Genomic DNA, 17,217 nt, shown 5'->3' with positions numbered 1-17,217 from the left:
TGTGCTCATCAACCTATTTGTCTCAGGTGGGGTTGGGTCTAGGTGGAAGGAAGCAGAAACAGATAAAGCAGTAGACCTATTCTGACCTAACAAAAACATTTCCCTCCCATAATGAAATGAAATTTCTGCCTGTGATGTGCAACAGAGCTGGTAGCATAGTTTAATGGTTACTAGCCTTGATGGCTCTGCTCTGCTTCCACAGTCGGACTCTGTATGGTTCTGAATACCAGTTGCTGAAAGCCAGAAGGAGTGGGGAGAGTTGTGCTTCGGCCTCGCTTACGGTTTCCCCACAGGCATCTGGTTGACCACTGAGAAAATAGGATTCTGGACTAGAGGTGTCACTGGACTGATCTAGCAGGCTCTTCTTATGTTCTTATTCTGAGTTGATGCAGACCAAGAAGGAAACCCAGCATCACAGCCTGTTGCGCAGTCCCTCTGCATTGTACACAGATGTACCAACTTCACTAGGGAAGAGAATACATTGGTCACACATTTCAGCCAGAAGGCAGAAGAAGGGCATTTTAGGGAAGAGTTTCATAGCTCTAAAAAATAATCGATGCTAGAATCCATGCCAAGAAGATTAAGAAAGGCAAGGAGACAATACCCCAAATAATGCAACCACAAGTGATTGATGGTAATCTGATACTGAAGTGGGATGCTCTGTGTGTGTGTGTGTGTGTGTGTGTGTGTGTGTGTGTGTGATGGTTTCATTGGTGTCAAGAGTTACCTTTGAAACATGTCATGATGCTGTTACAATGCGGAAAAATCATGTATATATGTTTTACATCTAATTAATATTACAACATGATTTTCATGGATGCTGTGGTTGCCAAGCCACAGCTGGCAAGCCTGGCACACAGAACCACTAAAATATGGGCAGTAATCATTCCTTCCTGAGAATCCCCGCTTTCACTTAAAAATTTTGTGGATCTCATGTTGTGAATATAAACTTGGAACAAGCTGAAACGGAAATGCAGCGGCATAAATGTTCAGAATTTTAAAAAAATCAATATTTCATAGAATGACAATAAAGCATCATGGAGAGATTCCCTCCAAATTTTGAGAGAGAAGCAGATGTTGATCTTAATCAATGGTTTGAACACAGTAAATCAAAGAACAATGTGTGCAAGCTGGTTTGACATAAAGGGAGGAAATGGTTTGACCAGCTCAATGTCAAGCTGTTTTTGATGCCCTCCATCAGATGATTTCGGTACCTAAGCACTATAGCAGCATGAAGTTAATATGATCACCCAGGGGAGGTACAAGAAAGAGCCAACCCAGCATACAAGAGTGATGTAGTCATGCACTGCCACACCTGGTATTAGCACTAAACTGGGAAATAAACAAACATATTTGTCCTGTTCAGAGTGTTCCTTTCTTTCTCTTTCTTTCTTTCTTTCTTAAGCCCTGTCAGTAGTAGTAATTACAAACCCACCTCTAGTAGAAATGTGGCCTCCATGAAACTGAAGATGTGTAATGCATGCCCTCTATCTGTTCAACCAGTGATCTCAATCCTGACCCAAAGTCACTAGCCTGTAATTAGCAAGCTTCTAATTGATTTTTAATTTAAAGCAATTACAAAAGGGGGCATTACCATGCATCATTTATACTTATGGTATTGCAAGGCAAGTACAATTAGGGCAAAAGGAGGTTGGGAGGTGTGGTTTTTGTTTTGTTTTTGTTATATGTAGTTTTGTGATGCATAAAGGATGCTAGAAAATTCCTAAAAAGTCAGAAGCAGAAAAAAGAGCTCTTGTGATGGGTCCCAGCATTAACTTAAAGCTACTCCTCAATTCATTTCTAAAGGATATTATAGCACCATGAGTACCTTGCAATGATTCAGAAGAGTCAAGGGCCAAGCTTGAAGAAATATAGAATGTCTTTTTTAAAATAAAAGAAATAATTTAATCGTGGTGATACTGAAGAGGAACGTATAATGAGGGTACAACAGAAACATCAGGAATGTGCTCACTAAAAATCATATTTTCAATTTGTCTTTGAGAGATGGCAAGCAATGATGAACATGAGAATATCATAACAGTAGATTGTATCAGTACTTGGGGAATAATGTGGAAGATGTCAAGGGTCTCAAACAAGGGTCTTTTGCAACAAGCCCAAGCAGGGGGTATGGCTGTCCTCATCTTGGCTTCAGCACAGCATTATGACTGTAGATGGCATCTGAGCAACAGTCAGTGAGAGGGATGAAGCACTATGATGGTCATGGACATTAGGGTTGGATCCCACAAAGGTATTGTGCAGGTAGAATGACTTCTGCACATGCAGCAGAACTTCCCCTCCCCTCCCTCTCCTGCTCACATGCTGCTGCATGCCACCCCATATGGGTTGGAGGTAGGGGGACTTTGAGCAGATTTGTGGAGGTGCATGGGGCATGAGGGAGAAGGAGATGTTCCACTGCATGAGTGGAAGTCAGTCCACTTGCACAAGGTTGTATCAGCAGATACAACCTCACTGATTCCAGAGATTAGAGGGAAGGGGTTCTGCTGGTAGGATCTACGAATCCAGAAAGTATAGGCAAGTAAATATCTGCTCCACATGCTTACACAGAAAGAAACACACCATTCTGGCATGTCTGCCTAGAAATACAAACTAGGCAGCCAGAAACCTGGGAAGGTTAAACAAAGAGAAGTAGAAGGAAATAAAGGACATGCTGGAAAATGCCTAGAATGGTCCACAGTGTATTTTCAGAAATGAGCTTTTCATTCATGAGATTTGATATATGGGATGGGATTGTGGGAAGGGATCTCCAAAATGATGCCTAAGCCTTACGCGCACCTGTTTGTCTTTAGTCCGCCAGTGCTGTCATAATGGTGAAAACTTGCTGCTCACTAGTGATCCATAGTCTAGTTCAGTTGTTTTTAATTTTCTGCTGAAGGCAATCTTTATGATGTCAGAGTTGCCCAGTTTGGGAAGTAACATACAATCCAGTCATTCAGAGAACCAAGGGAGCAGAGTATCAAGGGATTAATTGAGACAACACTATAAACAAGACCAATATGCAGGTAAACCCTAAGCAGGTCTGCTAAGTGGCAGTTCAATGGGGCTTACTCCCAGGTAAGTGTGTAGAAGATTACAGCCACAACAACATAATTTTAAGTGTTCAGCACAGTGTTGGAAATCAAGTTGTTCATGTCTAAATAATTGTATAAATCAATATAAGCCTACAGATGAATTCCATTTTTAAAAAGTAGTTGTGACAAATAAAACAATGCAACATCTTGCATTTCTCCAAAGCATATAATTTGTTTTGGGTTTGTTTTTTTAAAAGCTTTTGCTCTTTGCTGCTTCCAGGAGCTACACACAAACACACACCACACCAACGTTTAAAATGAAAACAAAAATCTGGAGGAACGATTGTTTGAAGTGTGTTCTGGTGCGCCATTCTGCCTCTGCACAAATATGGAGAAACTTAGATAAAGAAAAATGAGCAATTCATTAAAAATGTGAATGAGTGGCAAGACTACTTGCAGGAACACCACCCAGATTGTTTTAGAAGTCCCATATAACCCTACACATCTACTGTAGGTAGAAAGCTGTTCCTCCATCGGTGAGCGATGAATATGATATCCCCATAGCTTTATCTGAACTGACATCTACACATTGCTACTTGAAGCCCACATGTTACATCAAGTGACAGCTCTATAGTGATTCCCAAAGCTCATGTTAATTTTAGAATGGTCTGGGGGAAAGGAACGTTGACAAAAGACACACTGCACTGAAGTTCTTCAAAGGAGCACACGTCGAATTGGGAAGTCCTAAGTCCATGATTCAGGAGCAAGAGAAGATGGGATTCATTTCACATTTCAAAATGTTATTGTTTCTTGAGATACTCCATAGTTTTTTGTTTGCTTTGAATATAATTTTGTTTGAAAGGAATAGGGTTCTCAAGTAAAAGGAATTGGCGCAACAAAATGAATGTGTCCTTGTTGGTATCCCATTTGTATGAAAGGGCCAGAAAAAAGATAGAAGATCTTCCAGATTCTAGGAATCTCAAACACTTCATGACATACAAAATACTTGTGTTTGGTTCTCATTTATTTATTTGTTGCTTTATTTCACAACTTTTTTATCATCAAAATATAAAAGCAATAAGCTATGAGCACAATAAAACAGAAAAAAACACAACAAAAATGACAGCAGAGAACAGCAATAAAAGAAAAAGACAGCAAAGCAACAGTAAAATTGAAAAATAGGATTGTTATTATCCATCGCCTAAAAGCTAGCAACAATTATAAGTGTCCCTGAAAAGGGTATTCCACAAATAGGAAGCTACCACCATGAAGGTTGTAACCTGAACCTAATCTTAGAAGGAATAAATACCCGAGACTCAACTACACTCAGACAGTTATATTGTTGTAACTGTTGTTACACCAGATGGCACTGTAGAGCACAAAATTTGTCTTTGCGATTTTACATAGGCTTTTTTCTTTCTTTTGTTATAACGATCTAATTTATCACTTATTTATAGGGTTTTTTCCCCCTGTGTATAGATCCAGCCCTGAACAGGGCATCTGGTTAAGATATTAGAGAATCTAGAAAGCCGCCCTTCATATAGTCTAGCCCTAAGCTGCATAAAGTTTATAAATCAAGAGAAGCATTTTATTGCTTGGCTAATATTTCAACACAATTCACACTAGTACTATGCTAAACCTGTTCTCCAGGTTCTCTTTTTTTCTCTGCCTTGTTCTCGGGGTATTTTAAGATTTCTTTAGAATTTCAGTAGGTGTAGGCTGGAGATTATATTCATTGTGAGGTGGCCATGAGTGTTTTGTGGGTGCTTTTTCTTTCTGCACAACATTTTCCCAGCAGCCTCCTTGGCTAACCATCCTTCTGGATCTGAAAACAACCTCTAAGGAGTTACCTCATAACATCTTCCCCAGAAAATGAAGCATAAGAAGGAATGGAAGCTTCCTACGATGCCCTGAGATTTTGTAGTTAAGTCCTCCCTTTTATTGATTTTTTAGAAGTACAAGGACTTTATTTTATTTTCTTTAAAAAAGAATAGCTGTGAGACACTTAGTAGGCAGTATCTCTCCAACTGAGAATGTTATGGGTTTTCAGAAAGTGTGCCCTTTTGCAACAGCCACAGACCACCAAAAAGATTATTTGTACAATGAAAGAAAGGACACTTACAAACACTCCTTAGCCATCTTCAAAATAAACTTAGCAGAAAACCATTGATCCTACCCATGAGAATTTCACGGATATTATCTGTCCCCTTTGATAATTTTTGAATGCAATTTCTTTTCTTATTAATTAATGCAGAATGGTAATACAGACACATACACAGGAGAAAAAGTCTGTACAGTGCAAATTGACATACCCATGTAATATACTTCTTTAGGTATAAAATAAATGGATTCTTCCCTTACACCTCAATGATGCTATTCAGTTAGACAAGTATTTCTATCTTCATATCATGGAATTCATCCTCCCACTTTGATGATACTAGCCTGGCTGTTTTAAGTTGCACCCCAGTCTTGCTTTTTTGTATTAGCTATAATGGTGAAGAAAGTAATCCAGTGTGTCGAATTGAACTTTCGTCACTCTTCTCACCTGGTTCAAAATACAGTGGTACCTCTACTTACGAGCACCTCTGGTTATGTATCCTTTGGGTTATGCACACGGCAATCCCGGAAGTATTTTTCTGGGTTTCGTCACACGTGCATGCGCAGAACAGGCACCTCCAGTTGCGAAAACCTCTGGATCCAACCGGAGCTCCAGAACGGATCCCGTCCGCAACTGGAGGTGCCACTGTACAAAAGTGCCTCTCAGGCAGCAACACAACCACTGACTTCAAATAAACAATGTTACCAGCTATGTTTTTCTACTTCTGTTTTTCAAGGGCATCCATTTCATATTTTATTCACCCTGGGTTGTTTATTAATTTGCACTAATCAGTTCAGGCTAGAGGACCAAGGTGATGATTTAGTGCTTGGACAATGTGATGTAACTGGAAGGTTCTGGAAGGTTCTTTCATCCAATTTCTACCCTCCGAGGTAGTGACCAAAGGGGTGGAAGGGTGTTGGTTGTTGTGGCTCAAACAGCAGCCCCCCCCCCCCAAATGCTTGATGTGCTGGAAAGAATTTTTTCCCCATGCATATATTTTTAAAAAGTCTGTCAGTGGCAAAGTGGTAGCTTTCAAATGAAGCCTGCACATTTAATCTGAAACCTCTTACAATAAGAGATCAAAACGGCAGGGCATATTGAGGCCTATATCACCTAGCAACTGTCTTTTGAATAATGAGGAAAGGCAAGGGTCGTGTACCCTGGTATTATAACACTTCTGACTGTTCTCTTTGGCTCTCTGCATAATGCTTACTTTATCAATGTACGTTTTATTTTTTAATTATATTTTTATTACTAACATTTTAATATTATGTACTGCATTTACTGTTCCAAGATTAAACAATATTTGTTCCAATAATAAGAAAATCCATTAAGTTTTTCTTTTTTAAAAAAAAGATTGAATGTATTAAGTATCAGTATTCTGCATTTGTTCCTAAATGTGAACGTTACAAAATATTTCAGATTTCTTTTGCTCATGCCTCAAAAGTTAACAGTGTACACATTTCACTCAATTCTGGCTGAGCAAACCTTTGTGATTTGTTCCCTTACAGTTGGGTCACATCAATTCTTCATTATAGCAAATTCATATTCAGAAACAAGAAAGAGCATTCTGTCATGTTAAAAAACATCCATGATGCTAGAAGTTAGAGGCAGAGACAGAATTTTGGTTGCACTTAATACAATATTAGTTAAAGTCGAGTGTGTTTTCTATATTGCCCTAAGAAACCAAAAAAAAATTACCTTGGGATTTAAGGACAAAATAAGCAGTAATAATTTCAATCTTCTTTTTAAAGCTAATACATCTGTATTAATGGCTTTATCTACCACATACCTAGCTCCTGGTAACTATCATCTCCAACAATTTACTAATAAATCTTATTTAACTGTTGTAGTATCAAATATATTTGGGTTTCAATTGCAGATATCATATATGCATTTACAAATACCTAGAGTAGATGTGTTTGCTTCTGTTTGCATAAATAAACAAAAATGGGCCAGATTCCTGGTTTATCTTATAATTTGCTATATTTTAACAAATGTAGTTAATGTTTGAAAATCTAAGAACATAAAATGATTTAAAAATTCATTTACCCACAAATATCTGTGCAACTCCTAATATCATAAATTACTATTTATGGGACATTTCTGCAATCATGAAAATGCTGTATTTTAATAGTTTCAAACCTATATTGTTATATTTGCTTATGTAGTTGTTCTTGTGAGCCACATTTGATCTTGGAAAAGTAGAGTAGAAATTCTTGCAATAAATTATAAACAGCCTGTCCATAACCTACGACAGCGCATTGTAGCCAGTGGCACAGAAGCTGTCCACAGCTTTGCTATGAAAGTCATCATCAAATAAACCCAATTAGGCTGCAGTTCTATGGAGTGTTGTAGTCTGAGGTTCTCTGTTCTCAGCAAACTTGCATAGCACTGGATGGTTACAGCAGTAGCCAACTAACTTGTTCCATTGCACAATGATTTCTGCTTACGCAATAAGTGTTCCCCGCTTATTGTCCCTCTGCACCCCCTCTAAACCTGTTCTGGTCCCCCCCCCACAACTCTGCAGTGCAGATTTGGGAAGGGCATGGGGAGAGGCGGGTGGGATTCAGTTCTGCAAGTGAAAACCCCTGTACAGTGGTACCTTGCTTGTACAACCATAATCTGTTCCAGAGGTCCGGTTGTAAACCAAAACAGGTTGTAACCCAAGGCGCGTGTTCGCCAATGGGGCCTCCCCCCAAAATTGGTTGTAATCCAAAAAGAAGAAGAAAAGGGTTGTAATCCAAAAAAAAAAAAAAAAAGGGGGGGACACACACTTCCGGGTTTGACATGGTTGTAATCCAAAATGGTTGTAATCCAAAGCGGTTGCAAACCAAGGTACCACTGTACTGACAAATGACTTAGTTACATACCTCTAATTATGCCAGATTCTTTTGGCCTTTATGGAGACTGAATGATATTTAACTTGATATTTCAGAGGGTGTGTGAATGACATAGAAATTGAACCAATCGAAACTCACACTTATGAGTAGGGGATATTCCTTCTGTGGAAGGGCTTTTATGAAAGACACATGGAAAACTACACACATCTCATCATTTTTAACCTCTGTAGGACACAGGATCATTTGGTACTCAAGTTTTAAAACATACAGAAGTCATCCATATTGTGAAAAAAAGAGCTTTTAAAAAACACCTACACAGGGCCAACCCTTGTTTAGCAAATTTCATTCCACATGACACATCCTGTTTTAGCTTTGTGCTCTTTTCACTTTACTAAGCCACAACCAAAGACATCAAGCCAGAGCTAGACAAAAACAATAATATAAGCCACTGTAATGTCTTCCCTCCCAAAGATTTACAGGATTCAACTTCATTTTAATAGCTGGCCATGAGGAAATTACAATTGTTTCCATTCACACACATGACTGTAATGGGAAAAGCTTGACAAAGACTGTAGTTACAAGGGAACGTAACTTTTTCAGGAAAGGCACCAGTGCTTATTCAAATGGGTAATTATATCCAAAAGTTTGAAGGTTTCCAAAAAATTAACTGGACTAACAGAGAAACAAAAACCAAAGTGAAGCTGGCTACATGGAAGAAACAGTAACAATTGTGGTGGAAAATAAAGGATTACATCATGTATTTCCATAGCAACCAAACTTGTAAAAATAACAATTATGTTAGCAGAAGTTCTTCAAAATAGCTTCCATGATAGTTGAAATACAATTCCAGTGAAAGTCAAAGACAGATAAATAGAAAGATTTGTTCCTTCTATGCGTTTTGATCCACTGTTTGTCTCTCCTCGTGATATTTCTCCACTATATTTTAAACTTCTTTGGAATAAAGGTACAACCTTTTGTCTCTCTTGACAGTATAAAAGGAATACTTAAACTCCTCTCCCCCCCACTACTTTGAAATAGCACTGCCATTATTTCTTTTATTCAGGATAACATATGGACTGAGAACAGGGGAACTGAAAAGAATAAAAAACACAAAATATAGAACATCTTCATTGAGAAACCAACAACAGCAATTAAATCTTTCAGATGTGTTACAAGATCTTTCTACTTAGGCTGAATTTTGATGGCCAAGGTTAAGGTTTAATGGAATAGAGGTTTCAGTGTACATTCTTGTTTTGCCTAATAGTTAAGTAGAGTTGTTTTGTTATTTTTAAATTACAACCTGCCTTGAGTTTTCAGAATAAGTAGGGCTAGAAATCCAAATGAAGTATTACTTAAAACAATCACAATTGGCTTCTGGTTGGCCACTGTGAAAACATGATGTGGACTAGATGGTCCTTTCAGTTTCCAGATGCTGCAACAACCTTCTGTGATAATTAGCTCTGACTTTGATTCCAATCATGATTAAGTTCTTAGATGCTGCTATAAGAACTCGGGTGAAACTGTGCAAGCCTTGGTCACCCTGACAGACATTCTTTATCAGGAGAGGGACAGAAAGAGTGTGATCCTGTGGGGTTGATCTCTCTACAGCTTTTGATGCCACCAGGCATGGTATCCTTCTGGAGCAGCTCTATTGGTGGGGAGTTGACAGCAAGCTATTGCAGTGGTTCTGCTCATACCTACAGGGCTGACACCTGGCAGTGGGTTTGGGTAACGCCTTACTGATTCCTTGGTTTGGGGGCTGTGAGGTGACACAGTGCCCTGTTATGTCCCCAATGCTGTGTAACATCTATATATGAAACTGTTAGAAGTGGTGTTTAGGGGACTTGAAACAAGTAGCATCCTCTTGGTATGTTAGAATTGGGGATCAGGGAACTAAAAAGGAAGCCTGATATCTTTCAAAGTTCCAAAGCAGTAGAGAAGATGTTGCTATGGCTTCTGCCACCTCGTTCCTCTCCAGCCCTTTCACCATATTTCCCCTTTGACCTGTTGCAGTAAGTCTCTACCCCCATTGTTCAACCCGGAAACTGAGGTCCAGCTCCGAGGGTCTTTTGGTGGTTCCCTTACTGCAAGAAGTGAGGTTGCAGGGAACCAAGCAGAGGGCCTTCTCAGTAATGGCGCCTGCCCTGTGGAATGCCCTCCCATCAGATATCAAGGAAATAAACAACTATCTGACTTTTAGAAGACATCTGAAGAGAAGTTTTTAATGACTGATGTTTTAAAGTATTTTTAATCTTTTGTTGGAAGCCGCCCAGAGTGGCTGGGGAAACCCAGCCAGATGGGCGGGGTATAAATAATAAATTATTTATTATTATTATTATTATTACTATTATTATTCCACAGAATGAGCAGACAGCAGGTAAGTACAGCTCAAGCCATGTTGCAGGAAGTGCTGTATCCTCTCCCACTACCTCAGAGATGTACACGATGGCAACCCTCAGCCCAACCATTTCTAGCCTAGCTATTTATGAAGAAAAGTGCTTCATGGCAGGAGCAAGAAGTATTTAGAGAACACTTCTCTTCAGAGAACTTTCAGAATTAAATAGCATCAGCTTTGCTTTACAGCCACTTTTTAACCTCACCCTTTTCCCTCCCCCACTCCCCACCCCCAAGAAATGTGGAAAACATTAGCTAAAATTGTGTTGGTCTGTACAATTTTATTCACTTACAGACAGGTTTTATGATACATTTAGCCTTTTAAATGACACTAATAGTCTCAGGAGACACATGGGTTTTTCTCCAGCTCAACAATTAAGTCTATTTCAATGCTATTTGGGTAAGTTGAAACAATTCAGTTACTGTATGTCTGCTCAGTGGCATGTACTGTAAAACCAATAGAAAAGCACCTTGGAGTAACCTAAATAATAGCTTTTAAGCAAAATTTAGACATAAACCAGCTCTCTCCACCACCCTCATATTTTTACCTCTTATTTTTTCTATGAGAAAAATAAATACTTTCAAATTTGGGTAGGTCAGAAGTCTGACTAGGTAATGAACACTATTAATCTCAATTGTGTTCTCTTCTCCCCCTTTCTCAAGCCACAGTTTTGAAATGTGTTTCTCACTAGAGTGTAGTAGCAAGGTTTATATAGTTATAAAGACAGAGAAGAATGTGTACTTGTGAATGACCCGAATGTCAGTAAGTGTCTTCATGTAATATGCACATTGTATTAATCAATGTATCATGTGGTTTATTCCACCTATATGCTTCTAATTGACTGTTTATAGAATGGCATGCAGGTTTCATATTGGACTTATTCCATATAATCACAATCAAGTTCTTACCTCATGATAAAAAAAGAGAAGTGAGAGGAAGCAATTAAGTGTGCTGCCGTTCTCAAATCTTAGCTCCACTCAAACTCCAGAAGTGAATTATAAGTCAATACAGCCGTGAAGCTATGCTATAGCAGCTGGAAAATATCCATTGAAATGCCTGTGAGCTGGCAATGCAGCTACCATCTAGTGGATGCCAGAACAACTGCTTGCACTGGTGTGCTTGCTGGTTAAGAAATGCAAAGGATGCTCAATGGAAAGCAGTAGAAGTCAGTGTCATGAAGGTAACCATAGCTTCGAAGCTATATGGTCCTTGATTGTCCTCACTTAAGGGCATATCATGACAGCCTCTGCTATATCTACTGGAAGAAGTTCTCAAGTTTTCAGAAGTTGGGATGGTTGCATTTCAACCCCCCCGCCATTGACCCACTTCCAACTGCCTCCCCTTCCAAAAACACCTGAGCATAATAAGAGCCCTGCTAGATCAGACCAAAGGTCCATCTAGTCTAGCACTACTAGTAGTAGTCTAGAACCTTTTAACAAGGGTGAAAGAGAAGAGCGCAAAATATGGCCTGAAGCTCAACATCAAAAAAACTAAGATCATGACCACTGGTCCCATCACCTCCTGGCAAATAGAAGGGTGAGAAATGAAGGCAGTGAGAGATTTTACTTTCTTGGGCTCCATGAGCACTGCAGATGGTGACAGTAGTCACGAAATTAAAAGACGCCTGCTTCTTGGGAGAAAGGCAATGACAAACCTAGACAGCATCTTAAAAAGCAGAGACATCACTTTGCCGACAAAGGTCCGTATAGTTAAAGCCATGGTTTTCCCAGTAGTGATGTATGGAAGTGGGAGCTGAACCATAAAGAAGGCTGATCGCTGAACAATTGATGCTTTTGAATTATGGTGCTGGAGGAGACTCTTGAGAGTCCCATGGACTGCAAGAAGATCAAACCTATCCATTCTTAAGGAAATCAGCCCTGAGTGCTGACTGGAAGGACAGATCGTGAAGCTGAGGCTCCAATATTTTGGCTACCTCATGAGAAGAGAAGACTCCCTGGAAAAGACCCTGATGTTGGGAAAGATGGAGGGCACAAGGAGAAGGGGACGACAGAGGACGAGATGGTTGGACAATGTTCTCGAAGCTACCAGCATGAGGTTGACCAAACTGCGGGAGGCAGTGGAAGACAGGAGTGCCTGGTGTGCTCTGGTCCATGGGGTCACAAAGTTGGACATGACTAAACAGCAGCAACAACAAAAGTCTAGCACTGTATTCTTACTGAGATCAACCTATGGGAAGCCCACAAGTAGAACATGTGCAAAAGCAACCTTCACACTTCTGATCCTCAACAATTCATATTCTAGAAGAATCCTGATTTCTGTTTCTCTAAACAAATACAAGTTGCTTCATTTCCTAGTATCTTGACCCTCACATTAAGACTGAGCAGACTGTTGACATGACCTGTTTCCTTGGTTGTAAAGTGGCCAAATGGAAACAACGGTCGAGTTCTTTCACCTTTGGTAGTTGTGTAGAAGATGGAATTTCAGCAGGTGTTGCTGGACCTGCAGGTTATACCTCCTGAAATTTTCTTTTCTACACAACTGTTAATGGCGCAGGAGACCTGTTCTCTTTTTCATCTGCTCTCCTACTTGACAGCCTATAAATTAGTGTCCATTGCTAGTGACCAAAATATACCACAGTTAACAGTAGTTTTTAGGCATCAGGCAGGCAGGATTGCATTGCCCACACCAGCCTTGTTTCCTGGGGAAAAGTGAAGTGAAGTGAAGGGGGTTTAGATTCTATCAGGAAATGGGAAAAGCAGTGGGGCACTTTGCCCTTTAAAATTGTGAGATTTCTAAATTTCCTCTGTCAATTCAGCATCTGTTAGATCATTTAAATCCAGCATGCACAAATAATTCAGGCTGCAATCCAAATATGTTTTCCTAAGACTGAGTCCCATTGAATTCGATAGAGCTAACATCTGAGGAGATATGCATAGGATTGCACTTCCGGATTCTAATACAACAATAAAATAAAATAAAATAAAAAATCACACCAACCACCCTAGTTATAGCTTGACCAATGTTGTCTGGCAAGTTAGTCACCTGGAAGAAATTATTTGTCCTGCTTGGGTAGGCAAGTGGTAGACAGCAAGGCTGAGTTAATTCTAGGGAATGTCGCTGTCAGAAATGGTTGGGTTGGATGGCTGTGATTTCCCTCCCCACATTTTGTGTCCCATGAATTACAAAACCCACGTTGAAACTCTATACCAGTGTTTTTCGCTCGGTGGTACTCATACCGCCTGACACACTGTGAAGTGCTGCAGGTTGAAAAGCACTACCCTAGACACTGAGATTTCAGTGAACATCACCTCAGGAAAATTACTGAAGGCCTGTTATTTGGTCTGAAATACACAGTCTACTGATCTGCAGGCTGCAAAGGTACATTTTAATTACCACTGTGAAAGTGGATGTAAAATCAATAACCTGTTTTATTTCTCTCATTGATATGTATAAATACATAATTTAAACCAAGGTTAAACTGAGTTTGCTATCATTAAGTAGCAGGATTAATTCAGGGCATTCTAACTGGGTTAAAGCATCAGGTTATGGTGTGACCCTCCAGAGTTAAAACTTGCCCCAAAGCTCCTGAAATGAACATTTGGCACCCTGCAATCAAAGCTTCCATTTTATTGTGCAATCTGTGTCAAGCCCCAGATACAGAGTCATGCTACAAGCAAATGACAGATCCACTTTGGTGCGCATATATATATATATATATATATATATATATATATATATATATGCATAGGCACCTTTAATTCCCCCCCCCCCATTTAACATGAGAGCAGACAGAATTCAAAGACCGCTTTATCCCTTACATACCCATTAGGTCACTGTGGTTTGCTGCAGAGCTTCTCCTACAAGTTCCAAAGGTCTCAGTAGCCCCGATCAGGGCTTTCAGTGTGGCTGCACTTGTTCTGGGGAACAGCAGTCCTATTGAGATGTAACAGATGCCCACTGTCTGCTCTTTCTGGAAGCAACTGAAGACATTTTTGTTCTGTGTGAGGGTGATGGGAAGCACTCACCAGAACAAAAATGTCTTCAGTTGCTTCCAGAAAGAGCAGACAGGACCCCAAAATGTAGGTCCACCACTGCTCATATTATCACCCTCCGAACCTCTTGTGGAGGGCACCAGGTTGAGAAATATATATGTAATTGGACTACAACTCCCAACATCCCAGGCTCTGCTACCATCATCTGAGGCCCTTCTTCGTGTGCCTCCTCCACAAGAGGTTTGGAGGGTGAAAATATGAGCAGTGGTGGCAGTGGCGTAGCGTGGGGGATGCAGGGGGGGCCGGCCGCACCGGGCGCAACATCTGGGGTTAGGGCAAATCCATGGGTTAGGGGGCGCAAATCCATGGGTTAGGGGGCGCAAATCCACGGGTTAGGGGGCGCAAATTACTTGCCTTGCCCCGGGTGCTGACAACCCACGCTACGCCACTGAGTGGTGGACCTACATTTTGGGGGCCCTGAAGCTTGAAATTCCATGGAGCCTGCTCAGAACAGCAATGAGGCCTGGGTCACCACTGTTATCTTCAATGGAGTTGTTTCAAAGCAGATCACCACACCTTTGCAGCATCTGCGCTACTGACTCTCAAACTAGATCCCAAAATTGTAAGCAATGTGGACCAAACTTCCTCCAGGATTAGGGCCCCTGAAGCTTAAGCTTCATTAGTTTCATAGTAGATCTGCCCCTTAACACGAGAATGGGCCTTTTTCGTGGTGGCTCCCCGTTTGTGGAATGCTCTCCCTGGGGAGGTTCATCTGCGCCCTCCTTATACACTTTTAAGTTCAAGGCAAAAATGTTCCTCTTCAACCAGGTCTTTGGCTGGTGACAGTCTATGTCCTTTTAAAGGTGTTTGTAGGGGGCGCTATTGTTTTGTTTTGTTCTGGTTTCTATTACGTGCTTTGTGGTTTTATTCTGTATTTTTATGCTGTGCACCACCCTGATACCTTTGGATGAAGGGCGGTATACAAAATGAATAAATAAGTAAATGTCTGAAAAACATGTGAAGGGCAACATGCTGGGGGAAACAGAACTTCAACTGAAACATTGTTAAAATAGGCCAAGATGGAAAAGGCATAGCCTGACCAATAATTCTACCAGGTTGATCTGATACTTGAGGTACACAGAATAGGTAGAATTATGGCTGTTACTGGGCCACTGAAATGAACTCAAATTGTTTTGCCCTGAATAAATGCTCAAAGCAAAAATTAAATGGAGTTTGCATGATGAATAAAAATATTTGTGTTGATTACTTGGTTTCATAAGCTGTGTAGTTTTACCTATTGTGCGTTTTGAAAACAAGTCTAGTGAAAAACCAGGTGAAACTTTTGGAGTTTATCTTTTTGGATCACACTTTCACACACTAATTGGATCCAATTATAGTATATATATTTTAATACCAGTGTTACACTGTTATCCTTTGGTAGATTTATGTAGAATATATATCCTTTTTCAAGCAAACAACAATAGTGTTATTGTCAGATTGCTCTTTTGACTGTGCGATTTCATCGTTCTTTATTGGAAGTTACTGAAAGTCATTATCCTTACCAAGCTGTGCCTATACATTTGTTAAGTGAACACTATTTTAGACCTGAAATGATTACCATTCTTCACATTTGCCATATTCGTTTTTCAAAATGGCCCTAAATTATCTTTAAACCTTTTAAATGGTTGGCCACAGACCACTCTGGATCATGACAGTATTCATAAGAATATCAGCTGCTAGACTGAAAAAAAAGTACGAGTGTCATGTGCATGCACACCCAGAAGAGTTTTAGCAATTGCATTTTCTCCAGTCATTCCAGTTTGGTGACAGTAGATATTGGGCTGTATCTAAGAGTAGACCCACTGAAATTAATGGATTGGACTAACTTAGGAGCAATAATTTCAGTGGGGATGGTTACCCAACCCATTGTGTCTGTTCTACTTCTCCCTGCCATTAAAGAGTCAATATACTCCAAAATGATTTCAACAGCAGAAATGTTCAGATTTAGATTGTTCAGTAACTCATCATCTCTGTTACTACTTTTTGTGGATTTAAAGTTAAATAAACATTAACATCTGTAGAGAAAAATCCACACAATAGTTATTATTTATTTGCGAGTTCAGTCTGCTTAAATTTTACTTGAAACTGGTTTATTGCTTACATTTAACAATGATGGCTCTTTTAGCCTGGTAATTTCTCTGTGGTGGTCTGTAGAGGGACACAAACAACAAAACATCTGGCAAGTCTCTTATAAACAGGGGAGGTGAGCATAAGAAGAGTTTGGCAGTAGCAAAATGCCAGCAGTGGATAAATTAGATGGAAGAGACTCCTCTTCAGCATCGATTTTACAGATATAAACAAGTGACTGACATTTTGCATACAGAGGGGGCAAGAGTTACATAGGTCCATAGCATCAACTATCTGCAATCACACATTGATGCTTTTTGCTAGGCAACAGAAATAATTCCCTGAATTATTACACACCAACAAGTTAATCAGGGGACAGGGAGTGAAATAAATTCTTGGACCAGCATGTGAAAATTTGGTGGGTTTACTGCTGGAAATCACTCCACTTGTTTCCTAGTTTTGCTCTCATTTGGAATAAATATGGATTGAAAACTGGTAGTGTGAGGAAAATTCGACTTTGATGAAACTGGACTTTCAATCCAAGACCCAAAATGTAGAACTGCAGAGAATAAATACACTTTGGTGACAACACATACTTCAGAAAGCAAAACCTCTACTATTAAAACAAGTATTGGCAATACAGCACTGTTCGCACAAATTGCCCACTAAATGTCACAGGGGCATCTTTTCCACTGTTTTTAAAAAATGAAAATAAAAAACTTCAAAATGGCTAATAGTGAATCAACCTAGTTTGTGTAATTATGAAATCATA

At 39.8% G+C, this 17,217-nt stretch overlaps 1 long non-coding RNA gene across 2 annotated transcripts in view; it reads right to left on the bottom strand.

Annotated features, from left to right (window-relative positions):
• LOC310767258 overlaps window positions 1-17,217 on the bottom strand; it is a 172,427-nt gene that overhangs the window by 86,789 nt on the left and 68,421 nt on the right. The gene's annotated exons all lie outside the window — the stretch shown is intronic.

The sequence above is a fragment of the Podarcis filfolensis genome (assembly GCF_964270895.1).
Source record: "Podarcis filfolensis genome assembly, chromosome: 7".
NCBI lineage: Eukaryota > Metazoa > Chordata > Lepidosauria > Squamata > Lacertidae > Podarcis > Podarcis filfolensis.
The sequence above is the reverse complement of the archived record's forward strand: the minus strand, read 5'-3'. Positions and strand labels throughout refer to the sequence as shown.